This window comes from Narcine bancroftii, chromosome 6 (assembly GCF_036971445.1).
Source record: "Narcine bancroftii isolate sNarBan1 chromosome 6, sNarBan1.hap1, whole genome shotgun sequence".
NCBI lineage: Eukaryota > Metazoa > Chordata > Chondrichthyes > Torpediniformes > Narcinidae > Narcine > Narcine bancroftii.
The window spans coordinates 185346043-185360929 of NC_091474.1; the positions used below are offsets into that span (position 1 = coordinate 185346043).

Consider the following 14887-nt stretch of genomic DNA (forward strand, 5'->3'; position numbering starts at 1 on the left):
GTATTTATTGCCTTGTCCATCTTGGCAACAGTGGTTGCAGGTTGAGGAGTTCTGTTGGAGCAGCTTAGAACAGGAACTGCGTTTCAAAAGAAATCAGAGTTATGGGTGTGAGGTAGGGAAAAATTAGACTGTTTTAAAGTAGGTCAGTACAGCATCATGGGCTGAAGGCCCTGCACTGTGGGGTAATGTTCTATTTGCAGATGGGACACTTTGCAACCATGAATTGATGGTGCTGGAGGGAATGAATGTTCAGGATGGTGAATAGGTTACCAATCAAGTTACTTTGTTGTGGATAATGGTGTAGATTGAGTGTGTTTCAGATGCACTTATCCAGCAAAGTGGAGTTTTCATTTGCCAGTTTGAGTTAGTGTGCAGGACATAATTGGATAATTCTCCACATTATGAGGTGTGGCTCATTCTAGAGTACCGTGCCACATTGCGGATGCTGCCAGGTCTTTTAGGCTTTCTTGTATCTATTTCTTGTATCTCAGTATCAGAATCAGGTTTATTGTCATGGACATGTCACAAAATCTTATTGTGCAGAATAAATGCAAAATTACCATAAATTACAATTCTGTAAATATAAGATTTTTAAAAAAAACAATCGGTGTAAGGTAGTGTCCATGGGTTCAGTGTCTGTTCAGAAATCTGATGGCAGAGGGGAAGAAGCTGTTTTTGTAACATTGAGTGTATGTCTTCAGGCACTTCTGCTGGTATGTGCATTGCATCAAATATGTCTGTAATGGTGGGGCTGTCAGGATGAACAACTAGAGATGGATCTTCATCCCAGGATTTCTGGCTGAACATGTTTTCAACCTTCTCTTTGATACTCTCATTTTCATCTTCATTCCGAATGAGGAAATTCTTCAAGATACTTTCCCTATATTACCTGTTTAATTATCCACCATCACTTGTGACTAGAGGTGTTATGGCAGCAGAGCTACGACATGATTTTGTTGGTTATGGGATCACTTAGCTCTGTCGACTGCTGTGATCATCCATCAGGAAACTAGTCTTAACTATGAGAGGTCATGCATGGAGTAGTACAGCTACTACATTTGAGGTGCAAGGGGCTTGCTTATGGAATATGGCTTACTGGTGTTAATCGCCTCTGAGGTGATTTTAGCAGGTTGGATATTGGTTAAGTATTGCTTAATCTTGACATGCAGTATGGAATTTGAATGTGGGTTGATTTTTTTCCCTCTTCACCAAATATGGTCCCCCTCTCTTAACAGGAGGATTGTCAGATCAACAATAAAGATAGAAAAACACAAAAACTGCAGGAGCGGGAATCCTGAGGAAACAAAGAAAAGCTGGAGGTGACTTATCAAGTCAGGCAGTTACCCTGTGCAGAAATGGTCAGTCAGCATTTAAGTTTGGGATGCTTTATCAAGACCCCCTAAGATCTCCCATTCTGAAATGTTGACTGAGCATTTCTGCCATGGATGCCTTCTGGTCCACTGAGGTCCTCCAGCTTCCCTCTGTTTGCTCCAATTCAGATAGTTCTTTTTACTACTCACAGGGAAATTATGAAATGGTCTCAGTACTTGTGTAGTTAAGTCAAGTAAACTTTATTGTCATCTGATTGTATGAGTACAACCTGATGAAACAGCATTCTCTGGTCCTCAGTGCAAAACACGCTGACACACAACTAAATGTAACACACATATAGTCAAACAATACATATGCAGGACAAGTATTAATAGTCCACATAAATAAATATTGTTTCATAAATAAGAGAGACTCGGATGATTAGTGGTCATGGATGGTTTGATCATTCAGCATTCTCACTGTCTATGGGAAGAAGCTGTTCCTCAGCCTGGTGGTGCTGGCTCTGATACTCCTGTATCACTTTCCCGATGGGAGCAGCTGAAAGATGTTGTGTGCAGAGTGGAAGGGGTCCTCAATGATTATGTGCACATTCTTTAGACAATGATCCTGGTAGATCATGTCGATGAGGGATGGGGGGGTGAGGGAGACTCCATTGATCCTCTCTGCCACTCTTATGGTCCTGTGGATTGACCTCTGATCTGTTTCTCTATAGCAACTGTACCACACTGATGCAGCTGGCCAAGAGGCTCTCAGTAGTGCTCCGATAAAAGGTTGACATATTGTAATGGTGGCCGGCAGCCTGTGCCTTCAGTCTTCTCAGAAGCGCAGTCACTGTTGAGCCTTCCTGACACGTTAGGAGATGTTGTGTGTCCAGGATAAGTGGACTCCAAGGACTTGTTAAGTGGACTCTACTTTCTCCTCAACTGAGTTGTTAATGTGTAGTGGCGAATGGCCATTCCTAGTCCTCCTGAAGTCTACGATCAGCTCCTTCGTCTTGTTCACATTGAGACTCAGGTCATTATTTTCGCATCATATCACGAGATTTTCCACCTCTTCTCAGCTGTGCGACTCATTGTTGTTGCCGATGAGACACATATTGTTATTGTGCGTCATCTGCAAACTTGATGACTCTGCTGGAGCTAGATCTGGAAATGCAGTTATGAGTCAGTAGCATGATTAGAGTTTACTGTCATACCCATAAGTACAATGTACAAATGCACTGAAATTCTTGGTTGGGGCAGCCACGCAGATGGGTAAAATACACTAGCAAACCATAAGGACAAATAAAATTACCACATAGTTAGTGAAAAATAATGTGACGTTAAAATATTGAGACAAATTTTGCTTTTGCAATTAAGCCTAAGATTTTTGTACACCCTCCTTCCATTGGTTGAAGAATTTAACATGCAAAGATTTATATTTCTCACTTTTCTCAGGACGTACTTTCTAAAGTAACTGGTTATTACCTTTATAGAATATTGTGATATCCACAAGAGTCACGTTGTTGCCTTTAGAAAATATCAAGTCAAGTTTGCACAGTGCTCCATCTGTTGTTCTTGTATTAAGCCACCTTTTCTTTCAGACAGTCTGCAATTTTGTTGTGCCCTTTAATTCTTTCATTTTTTGATACTTAGGCATTGACCTGCATTATATCCTTTTGCATTCCTGAGACTTGCAGAAGGTGCAAAATTAATAATATTGTGGTGAACTAGTTGAATTTAGGTTGTACCTTCAGTAAAGTGTTTTGACGAATTGATGCACCTCTTGGTGATTCCTGCCTTCAATCCATGATTACTGAGCCTTGAAATCTTAGTTTTGTCAATTTTGGTAACATCCAGTCTCACCAATTTTCATATCAGTTATATGCTTTGTTCTTGCCACCTTATTCTGTACCTCTAACTTGATCTAGTATCTCTGTTTCACTACATGGGATTTGTGACCTTTCTGCAATTTTTTAATCTCTTTCAAAACTGTAGGGTCTCTTGCCCTCTTTAGTTTATCTTTGTAAATAGCATCCATCATCTGAAATGAAGGTTGAATCACATTTTGCTGGTCGTTGCTGATGACGTATCCAAAGTGGCGCATGGGGAGTAATAGAATGCATGTGTGGGTTAGCATGTGGGGGCTAGATATCAGATGCAGGAAGACGGGAGAGTGAGTGTCAAGGTCACCCATGTGGCCATGAGGGGTTTGGTTGGTTGGTGTTTGGGGAACTGAAGAATGCAATGTTGTGTCTGAGGAGAATAAAGAAAGTCAGCTCCAATCTGTGCTGAAAGAAATGTGTGAGTCTCTTCGTTAATAGTTTGTAAACTGGATAAATCAGTGCTATTACGGGGTAGATGATACCATCAGTTGTCTAACTTGGAAAGTAGAGGATTTCTTTACAATTCTTTTGAACAGCTTGTCAAATATAATCAGACAGTTCTAGAGGTCTCTGTGAGGATCACATCCATTCTGGCTACCATATGTGATATGAGTAGCATTATCTTTTGTACAGGTTTCAGCCTGACTGTCTTCAAGTTCTTAAACTTTTGATATGGCCTCTCCTTAGTAATTCTATGCCAAGGATCTGTTTGGGTCTTACATCATGAGTTCTCCAGGTCTGGTGAAAGGTTTGTTGTCAAGAATTTTCATATGTTTACTGACCATATGAAAACTCAATCTTCTTGATAGCTAACACCAAGCCAAAGCTCTCACAAACTTCTCAAATGCCATAATATTATTCTCTATAGTGGCATGGGATAGTTGCAATGTGATCCCCAAATATTAATTACGTGTTTTTCAGATTTCAGATTGTCAGATTTATTGTCAGAGAACATACATGACAACACATTCAACCCTGGGATTCTTTTTTACTGCAGGGGAGGAAAAATTACCACTTATTGGTAGTGCAACAAAAAAAAAACTGTACAAAGCATATACATGTAAATAAATAAAGAACAGTAAACAGATAATAAACTGACTGTGTAATACAGAGAGAATACAAAAATCAATAAAGTGCACAAGTAAGAGTCCTTAAATAAGTCCCTGATTGAGTTTGTTGTTGAGGAGTCTGATGATGGAGGGGTAGCAGCTGTTCCTGAACCTGGTGGTGTGAGTCTACTGGCGCCTATACCTCTTTACTGATGGCAGCAGAGAACAGAGCATGTGCTGGACAGTATGGATCCTTGATGATTGCTGCTGCCCTCTGATGGTAGCGTTCCCTGAAGATGTTCTCAATAGTTGGGAGTGTTTTGCATGTGATGTCCTGAGTTGTGTCCATTGCCTTTTGCAGGGCTTTACACTTGGGGTACTGGTGTCCATATGCCAGACTGTGATGTAGTTCACTTTCCACCATACATCTGTAGAAATTTGCTAGAGTTTCTGGTGTCATACCAAACCTCCACAAACTCCTAAGGAAGTAGAGGCTGTTGTGCTTTCTTCATGATGCCATTAGGGTGTTTAGTCCAGGAAAGATCCTCTGAGATAATGACCCCCAAGAACTAAAATTTGCTCACCCAATGATCACTGGATTGTATACCTCTGGCTTTCCCTTCCTGAAGTCAACAATCAGCTCTTTAGTTTTGGTGACATTGAGTGCAAGGTTGTGGTTAGTGCACTTTTCAATCTTCATCCAGTATGTTGACTCATCACCTTTCATTGGTATTATCAGCAAATTTGTAGATGGTGTTATTGTTGTACTGAGCCATACAGTCGTAGATGTAAAGTGAGTAGAACAGGGGGTTAAGAGCACATCCCTGTGGTGCACTGGTTTTGATGGAGGTTGTGGAGATGTTCTCACCAAGTCTCACTGATTGTGGTTTGGAGGTGAGGAAATCCATGGTCCAATTACACAGTGGGGTGTTGAGTCCCAGGTCTTGAAGTTTGTTGATCAGTTTTGAGGGGATGATGGTGTTAAATGCCGAACTGTAGCCAATAAAGAGCATCCTGATGAATGCCTCCTTACTGTCTGGATGTTCTTGGCCTTTGAGTAGAGCTAGTGAGATGACATCTGCCATAGACTTGTTGCTACATTAGGCGAACTGGAATATGTCCATGCCACCGCTCAGGCAGGAGCTGATAAGCTTCATCACCAGCCTTTCAAAACACATCATCATTGTTGATGAAAGTGCTACTAGTTGATGGACATTAAAATAAGATACTACACTCTTCCAGGGCACTGGTATGATTAACATCTATTTCAAACAGGTGGCTACCACGCCCCGCTGGAGTGAGATATTGAAGGTATCCATGAATACATTGGTAAGATGGTCCTCCAGGCTGGATGCTTTCCTTGGATTCAATCTCCTGAAGGCAGCACATCCATCATCCTCAGATATGGAAAGGATGGAATCATCAAGAGACATGTTCTACTCTGTTAAACTGTCATCAAATTGTACGTCAAAGTTATTGAGTTCTTCTGGGAGCCAAGCTTTGCCAAGTGCTACTTCACTGGATTTGGTTTTGTAATAGGTTATGGCTTTTAGGCCCTGCCACAGTTGTTGGGTGTCCCTTGTTGTTTCCATTTTTATCCAGAATCGCCACCTTTTCTGACGGATGGCTTCTCACAGGTCATACCTGCTTCTTCTGTGTTGATCTGGATTTCCAGACTTAAATGCCTGTGATCTGCCTCTCATCAGGTTCCAGATATCATTGTTCATCCAGGGATTCTGGTTGGGGAAAACCCTGAATGATTTGGTTGGGACATACTCATCCACAGCTGCTTTGATAAAGTCAATGACAGCCCAGATGTAATTGTTCAAATTCTCAGCTGAGTCCCTGAATATCGCCCAATCTGCTGACTCAAGGAAGTCCTGTAACTGTTCTTCTGCCTCCTGTGACCACCATCTAGATGTCCTGATCTATGGAGACTCTCTTTTTAGGCTCTGCTTCTATGAAGGCAGAAGCAGCACAGCCAGGTGTTCTGACTTGCCAAAATGCAGTCTCTGGAAAGAACGGAAGGCCTTCCTTATCTTGGTGTAGTAGTGATTGAGTGCGCTGGGACCTCTGGTCCAGCAGGTTACATGCTGGTTGTAGTTGGGCAGGCTTTTCTTGACACAGGCCTGGTGAAAGTCACTGAATAAGATTTATAGAGCATCAGGCTGGGCCTTCTCTTATTTACTGACCACATCATGCAGCTCCACAAGTATCTGTTTGTAATTGGCATCTGGAGAGATATAAACTCTCGAGGTAGATAGAAAGGTATGCATTTAATCGAGATTTGCTCAGAGGCAGTAGAGCAGGAAGCCGATATAAATCCAATGTCTTTGCATGACCTAGTATTAACGAAAAAGTACACACCGCTCCCTCTCCCTTTTCCAGAATTTGAGTTCCGATCTATGAATGGTGAAAACATCTGGTCGGATAGCGGCAAGCATAAGTGAGAAGGCTAAAGAGGACTAGATGATCCCCTCTCTTGACAAGGATGGTCAGTCTTCCTACCTCCAACCTCAATTATTGTGCATGTATCAGTGTATGACTTTTTGACAATTTGATAAAATCTTTTGGAAATCACGTAAAGTTTTTATCAGCATTTTGTGAGCCACTGAAGCAAAATCTTTTACCAGCTGCACAAACATGACTGTTATTTCTTTGTGGTTCTGTAATGATCCACAAATCTCTCCAGTCTTGGGCTACCATTATGTCCTTTGCCATCCTCTATGGTGAAGAGCCTCAACACAATATGTCCAGTGGTAAATCTTTCTTCTTTCTTTTCTTTGGCTTGGCTTCGCGGACGAAGCTTTATGGAGGGGTAATGTCCACGTCAGCTGCAGGCTCGTTTGTGGCTGACAAGTCTGATGCGGGACAGGCAGACACGGTTGCAGCGGTTGCACCAAACTTTTCAGCACTCTTCCCCCTCAATTTTTTTTAAATATTTTAATTTTGTTTGTTTTCCATAAATATGCATATCAAAATTTTCCATTTTCAAAATTTATAAATATCTATATGTATAACTTTCTTTTTTTACTTACAAAACAAAATACAACACCATCTTCCCTCCCTCCCTCTTCCCAGTATAAATACATACTCCATCAGGGCTTACAATTGGCTTTAAAAAATAAAATCTTCATTGGGGAGATCACTTATATTTTTATCATTATAGTATCTTTTTACATTTGGGCCCCTATATAGTCCAGATATGGTTGCCATATTTTTATAAATGCATCGTATTTATTTTTTAGATTATATGTGATATTTTTCCCCAGAGGAATACAACTATTCATCTCTGTCTTCCATCATATAGAGAGTCAGACATCCAAGTAATTGCAACACATTTTTTTCACCACAGCTAAAGCTATTTTAACAAATGAAATTTGGAATTTAGTTAGTTTATTACTTATTGCAATCAAATTGCCCAAAAGATAAAGCTCCGGGTCTTCTGCGAAAGCCAACTCTGTAACCTTTGTTAATATTTCAATAATATCCTGTCAGAAAGGTCTCATCTTCACATACAACCAGATAGTATGTAAGAACATTCCTATTTCTATCCCACACCTAAAACACATTTCCGATATTTCAGATTTTGATTTATGCAACTTCTGTGTATGAGATATAACTGGTGTAGGAAATTATATTGCACTAATACATATCATGCATTTATAATTGATGTCATGTTATCCAAACACCAAACAGACCCGCATCCTTCTATTATTGCGACTCCTAGATCTCTGTAAGCTTGGCTTTGCACTTTTATTTTGGAGAGCAAAGTATATCCTAGATATAAATTTAGGTGTATTCCCCAGCCAAATCATTCATTCTATCCCACTAACTTCTTAACTGGAGAAAGCAGAAGAATGTCTTCTTTGACAAATCCCATCTGATCTGGGTGTATTCATTTTGTAAATACTCATCAAATCTATTAGCTAGTGCCTTTGCTATAATTTTATAGTCTGCATTCAGATGTGATATTGGTCTGTATGATGAGGTTTTTAGTTGTCCACCTTTCTTCGATAGCACTGTAAAAAATAGGTCAATCCTTGTATGTGATTCATGTACCCTTGAGTAGAATAAATAGTCTCTTTCTAAGGGGTTGAGCCACCTCATAAATCAATTAAATTTAAATCTTTCATAACTGACAATGTTTTTGCAGCTTTTGTCCTTATTACTGTTCTCGCTGATTGCTCCAATATTGGATCTAATTCTAAACAAAATTGAAATCTCCTCCAATCAATACGTTTTGTCTATCTCTTGCAGATTTTGAAAAGATATCCTTCATAAAGACTTCAACATCATAGTTTGGGTGTAAATATTCATAAACACGTTCATGATTCTGCATAGATTTTACAGTGTGCCATTACAAATCTTCCAGCTTAATTCGTTAATGTCTCTTCTATTATTATTGGTCTATTTTTAATTAATTAAAATCACTACACCTCTTGCTTTTGATCCAAATGAAGATGATATTACTTGCTCCACCCATCATCTTTTTAATTTTGAGTGTTCCAATTTGGTAAGATGTGTTTCTTGTAAAAAGACTCTATCTACCTTTAATTTTTTTAGGTATGCTAAGACCCATTTTCTCTTCACCCATCCATTAATTCCATTAACATTATAACTAATACATTTCAATGATCTATCCATATTCTTCATTAAAGCAATATGTTTTTAATAATAAAATTGCTTTGGCTCTTTAAATAAAGTGATCCTTTAAGAAAAACACACAATGTCCCTGCCCTGAAGGTGGCGTATACATTGAGCCCCGAAAGTCCGTATTAAATGCACACAGAATCTGTCAAGGAAGAAGAACCCCTCCCTTTGGCACCATTTTTTTGTTACTCCTTTCCAGGCACCATTCTTCCCCTTAGGCCAGAGTTTCCACCCTGATACCACTTTTCCCAGATTTTTTTTCCTTTTTACTGAGCTCTCCATGAACACTTCTATACCTTTTACTTTAAAATAATAAATACAAGACAGTTTAGCAAAAATTTAAAAAAAAACAACTCTTACTACTTTTCTTTTGTTGTAATATAAATATTTTCACAATCTTCTCCTTCAGCAACCTGAATCTGTTTTTACTAACTTCGCAGAAAATCTTCCACCTCTTTCTTGGTCTTGAAAAATCGCTGGTTCCCTTCCGCACCCTCAAAGTCGCGGGGTATATCATTGAGTATTTCAAGTTTTTAGCACGCAATTGTCTTTTCATGTCTTCAAATTCTTTTCTTTGTTTAATTAAAATCACGCTAAATTCTTGAAAAATAGTATCTTTTCATGATCAACCTCGGGAGGTCCATTATTCTGTTTAGAGCAGTCATATGCTGCTCCCAGAATTAAAAGCCCTCTTCCCTCTCAATTTGGGGGTTCAGGACTATTTGGCTGACTTTGACTGCATCTGGAATATTTAGACAAATACATGGATTGGAAAGATTTCAAGGAATATAAGCCAAATGCAGGCAAATGGGATTCATTTAGGTAGACAACACAGTTGCTATGGTAATCTACCGAGTCCCTTATCCCTCTTGTACCTACTCACTCTTATGCATTGCCTTCAGATGTGCTTCGGATCCCATCCACAAGTAATCAAGGGAAAAGAGATGGGTGCTTCCTACAAATTTTCAGACTAGAATTTAGAAGGATTAATCTTTGAGGCAAGGTTGCTGAATCATTGGTATGGTAGAAGTATTTAACATAGAAGTTATTATCTTTGGTGGAAGAGTTATGAAATAAGAAATGCAGCCATAAAATTAAGCTCTTCCATTCTGGAGTGAAATATTTAAATACTTCATCCTCACAAAAAATAATTAAAAGATGGCAAAGAAGAAATCTGCAGATGCTGGGGTCAAGTGCAGAACACAAAAGTGCTGGAGAACCTCAGCAGGTTATGCAACATCTGTAGAAAGTAAAAGGCAGTTCACTTTTTAGGCCTGGGCCCTTCTTCGGGAGATGGAAAGCTGAACCTCACAATCTGGAAAGCTGTGGCTGCAAGAACAATGAACCTTTCAAGATTGAAATTAATGGTTTTTTTTTTAATAAGAGGTGCAACCATGATTATCCCATGATCAAATAAATGGCCGAACTGAATCGATCAGTTGTACAGGTTTGCTTCTGTTCCTTTGCTTCATACTTGGGTGCATTTCCATTAAACTGCATAATCTGTTTGTCTTGGAGTGTGCCTGTGGCTAGCAGCCCAGCTTTTACTGAGTGGGTGGTGGTTTTGTACAAATTGTTAACAAAATAAGATGGCAAATGTAAAACAGTTTCAGCCAGCCAAAATTTCAAGCAAACAAATTTTCCAAGACTTGAGTGATAATTCTCCAGAAGGCTCCTAAATGAAGACTTGGAAACTTGCCTAGTTCTTCGCAACTAAAGTTTTCACTTTCCATAGCTTTCTCTCATATTTTATTTTGAATCTTGCTTGCCAACGATGGTGAAATCTTTTAAATTATATCCTCAGTTTTCATATCATGGGGATTAAAGAGTCATCACCATTCTGATGTTGTCATTGAATTGGAGCTAGTAAACAAAAAAATGCTGTAATGTTGTCAATTGATCATAATTATTAAATATACAGGGTGGTTTGGAGTCATCACAATTTATATACATCTTGTTGAACCTTCTTGTGTACTGGAGCACTGAGGTAATTAGTTTTATTAATCATTCATGGCTTCCAAAATCCTGGAAAGCTTTTCCTTGCTATGATAATTTGGTTATATAAAAACCATTGCTTTGAAAGTTTAAAAATTTTTTTTTTTGTGATGTGCATTTAAGCTGACCACAGTTATGCTTGATGAAATTTGCATTGTCCTGGCTAAAACATCTTCCAATAGGTTACATTAAGTGGAGTTCAATTCTCTGAAAGGTCACCACATAAAAAGATTGTTTACAAACTGTCTTAGTAGTGTGGTCTTCACCGAACTGAAGCTTTGAAGATTTTGCGAGCAATAACTAGATTTAAATGCAGTGAACCCTCAAATGCCAGCATGGGTGACAGGATGGTATTTCCTGTCTAAATGCATCAGTGCAGCATTAGTCCTTTAAAAAAAGAATCTAGTGAAAAATATTTCCAATGCCATCATATTTGATTAATTACACTGGACAACAATTTTTTCAAAAGGTTTGCTTCCCCAAAAAAAAGGGGTTTACGATAGACAATTACTGTATCACATAGGAAGTTGGATAAAACGTTAATTGAATTTAGCATTTTTAATTGCATAATTATGCTGATACATTTTGTTTGTTCAACTGACCTTTTGTTCAATCTTCCCAGTGTTATCAATATAACAGCACGTTTCATTCTCTGGGTCTTATAAAATAACAATAATCAGAATGTATTGTCTCTTTAATAGATCACATCATTTAGCCAAAATACATGTGCACAATATATTGCAGGCATGGATAGTCTTTGAGTGACACTTTCAGTTTGTCATTTGCATTTATCCATGGCAAATCAGACCCAATCAATCTTAAAGTGATAAACATTTTCTCAATCTATCCTTGCTTTCATAAAAAATAAACATTACTTGTTAAAAGAAGAAACCTGAGATTCTCTATACTTACTTTCATTAGAAAATGTTTACATTTTGTCATCCAAATTCTCTTTGAAGACTAGTATTTCAGAATTTAAGCTGTTGCAGGATAGTCATTATGGTTTATTTTGAGAAACCACTGACTGTAGAAATGCAGAATAACATCTGTAGAGCTAAGAATTACACATCTGAATGAAAATTTGCAGCAAGTGTTACATAACAAACCTTGATTTGTAAAAAAATAATTCTGATTTTTAAAAATATTGTACTGGCTTAATTAAAAACTGTCAAGAGTTACTGTATTTTATGACATATAGGACCAAGTGGCTAATTGGACCCAACCCCCAGGAAACATTAGTTTTAGTGCATTCACCTTCACTCACCTTGATGGAAATCCTCCAGCCTTGCATGGTAAAGATGCCGAAGCTTCATTGCACATAAGCAATAGCAGCAACACTATATCCTTCCGCCTGCTGCACGTCAAACCTCAGGCTGCTTCCCTCCCACCATACAAACACCGATTGATCGACAGGTGTGTCGGGACCCATGGGCACGTGAGGGCAAGAGGGAGAGAAGCCAGGGTAATGGGAAGGGCCCAGGCCCACTATCACAGGGGAGGAGACAATCGATCACTCGCTTTGAGGGGAGTGGTGGACCTCAGTGATCAGGTTCCATACTGAACCTTTTTTTGTTCAATGAGCATGACTCCCTGAACAGAGTGAATGAGGCGTGGGGGCGGGTGGCAGTGAGCGAGCGGCCTGTTGCGCTGAGCTCGACAGGCCGCTTGCTCATTGTCACCCGTCCCCCGCGCCTCATTCAATTTGCATTGGGACCGTGCTCATCAAACAAAGCCTGATCATCAAGAACCAGCGCTTCCCTCAAAGCACTATGGGAGAGGACAAGTGAGCGGAAGAGAGTGAATGGGCAGGATTGAATGAGCAAAACTTCTCACCAGGGAAAATAAGTGGCAGCGGTGGTGACTCTGCAAAGCATGGGCCACCCGAGGGAAGGTGGTTTTTGAAGCTGCGGGTCTGCTTCCTGGTCAGCCACAGCACTTCCACGGGCTTCTTGAAGTTGGGTGAGTAGTTTGAGTGCTTTCCTCTTGTCATCATCTTGCAGAGAAAAGTCTTCATTATGTTTGTATTTCGACACCAAAATGTCACCTTAGTGTATAGGACCCGAGGTGGTTTTTGAAGTGATTTTTTTGTGTAAAAAAAAGGCAGGGGTCCTATATGCCATCAAATATGGTGAGTCGCATGAATAGATTTCAGCTAAATGCTGAAATGTTGTAGGAAAATTGCAATTTACAATGCAAATTCAATCATATCTTACAGATCTATTGTTTGGTTCTACTTTGGTGGCTGAGCTTTATTGTATATTGCATCCTAATAACCATCTTGACATTATTGCTGCATTGCTACACCAGTAGCCCAAGCAGAACTCTGATATTAAAGGACTAATAAATTTTTCCAGAAGACCAAGGAGATGGCTTTCATAAAACTTATTAATTTCAATAGTCTTAATGGTAACACTGGTGCAATCTGGCAATAGAATGGAAAATAAATTGAGGCTATATTAATTTATACTGTATTTCTTCATCAATATTTCACAACAAAAATCTGCTCTTGTTTGGGAGGGGGAATTCCATCTACTCATCAGTAATAACTTGTTGGTTCCTGTATTTTCCAGGTCCATTTTCCAAACTGCTCTAGCAAAATATGACTGAGGACTGTGGTACAAATCATTACAACATTTTTGACAACTGAAGAGCAAATAGTTCGAAGATCAGCTTTTCATTGTTAACACACCACACTCAAGCAGGCTGTTAATCTGAAGATGCAACTTTCCTTCGGAATATGACATTTGGGGCTCACTTTGAGCTCTCCTGGACTGTTTTGAAGCTGTTGGATAGCCTGTGGTTAATCAAGAATGAAAGTCATGACAATGTTTCTTCAGCTAACGATGTCTCACCACCTCCGTGAAAATGTTTATAGTTAGAAATCAAACTTACAATTTGGTATTTTCAAATGATTACTGGTTCCACAGTATCACAAGTTTCAGCATGACACTTGGTCTTAAAAATATAATAATGTAATAGTACCATTTTGTTTGTGAACACTGTATGTTGTATATTTTCAACCAGAATGAGGACATTAAATTTTTGCTTATACCTTGAAGAAAAGCTCAGGCCCAAAACATTGGTAATATATATTTACCTCCTATGGATGGTGGTGTGAGACCGGCTGAGTTCCACCAGCATTTACTGTGTATTTTTACATTAAACCTGCCACCTGTTTTCTTAATATGTAGGAAAGAAACATGCGTATGTGGGCTCATAGGATCACATTCAATATATTTTTAGATAATTATTGGTGGTGCTTACACCCCCACATCTGCCTACCCCACCTTCTGCCTCACCCAACTGGAAATAAATTCAGCCCATACGTACACCATCCACCACCCAATAGGCAGCATTCATAATAATGTGTCAATTTTATTTCTGTGACCATTTTTGAAAAGTTTCACAAAATTAGCTCAATATGAGCAAAAACAGCGAAACAAACTAAATTAGAAGCAGATCAGCTATTGACACTTTAAACAGGTAAACAAATTCAGTGAAATCTTTGTAATTGTTGACTTATGTCATATTGTTGTCAATGTCATTAACTGACAATTTTATATATTGTCACGCAGAGGGAGAAATTCAGTCAGTAAGCACTTGACTTCTAAGTGCTGAACAAGTAATTTATTCGAGTACTACACATGAGCATGGTGTAACACCTAGTGCTTAATGGAAACTTTTTTCTGGTCTTTCTATGGATGCGATGAGCTTATGGCATGGAATACATGGAACCTAGACAGTTGAAGTCAATACTTGTGCAATTTGAAACTTCATCAAGGAGATGTAATAAACAAACAGGAGAACAGGCTTTTACAACCAGAACATTCATTGCACCTGACCTATTTAAAAGAGTAATCAAATATTTGCAGCTTAACTGGGCAGTTTTTTGTAATGGATCTGGTTGGAAATAGATGCAAAGATACTTCAAGCAGGAGACTTTTGGATCTATTTTCTATATTTGATATATGTGCTCAGCCAGTGGTCTCTTGAA

The 14887-nt window shown here is 38.9% G+C and overlaps 1 long non-coding RNA gene across 1 annotated transcript in view; it reads left to right on the forward strand.

Moving 5' to 3' along the window:
• Nucleotides 1-13981, forward strand: part of LOC138737688 (uncharacterized) — a 37766-nt gene extending 23785 nt beyond the window's left edge. Inside the window, exon 3 of the long non-coding RNA XR_011341148.1 lies at nucleotides 13464-13981. This is a non-coding gene — a long non-coding RNA (uncharacterized lncRNA). The remainder of the gene's footprint in view (nucleotides 1-13463) is intronic.
• The last annotated feature ends 906 nt before the right edge of the window (nucleotides 13982-14887 follow it).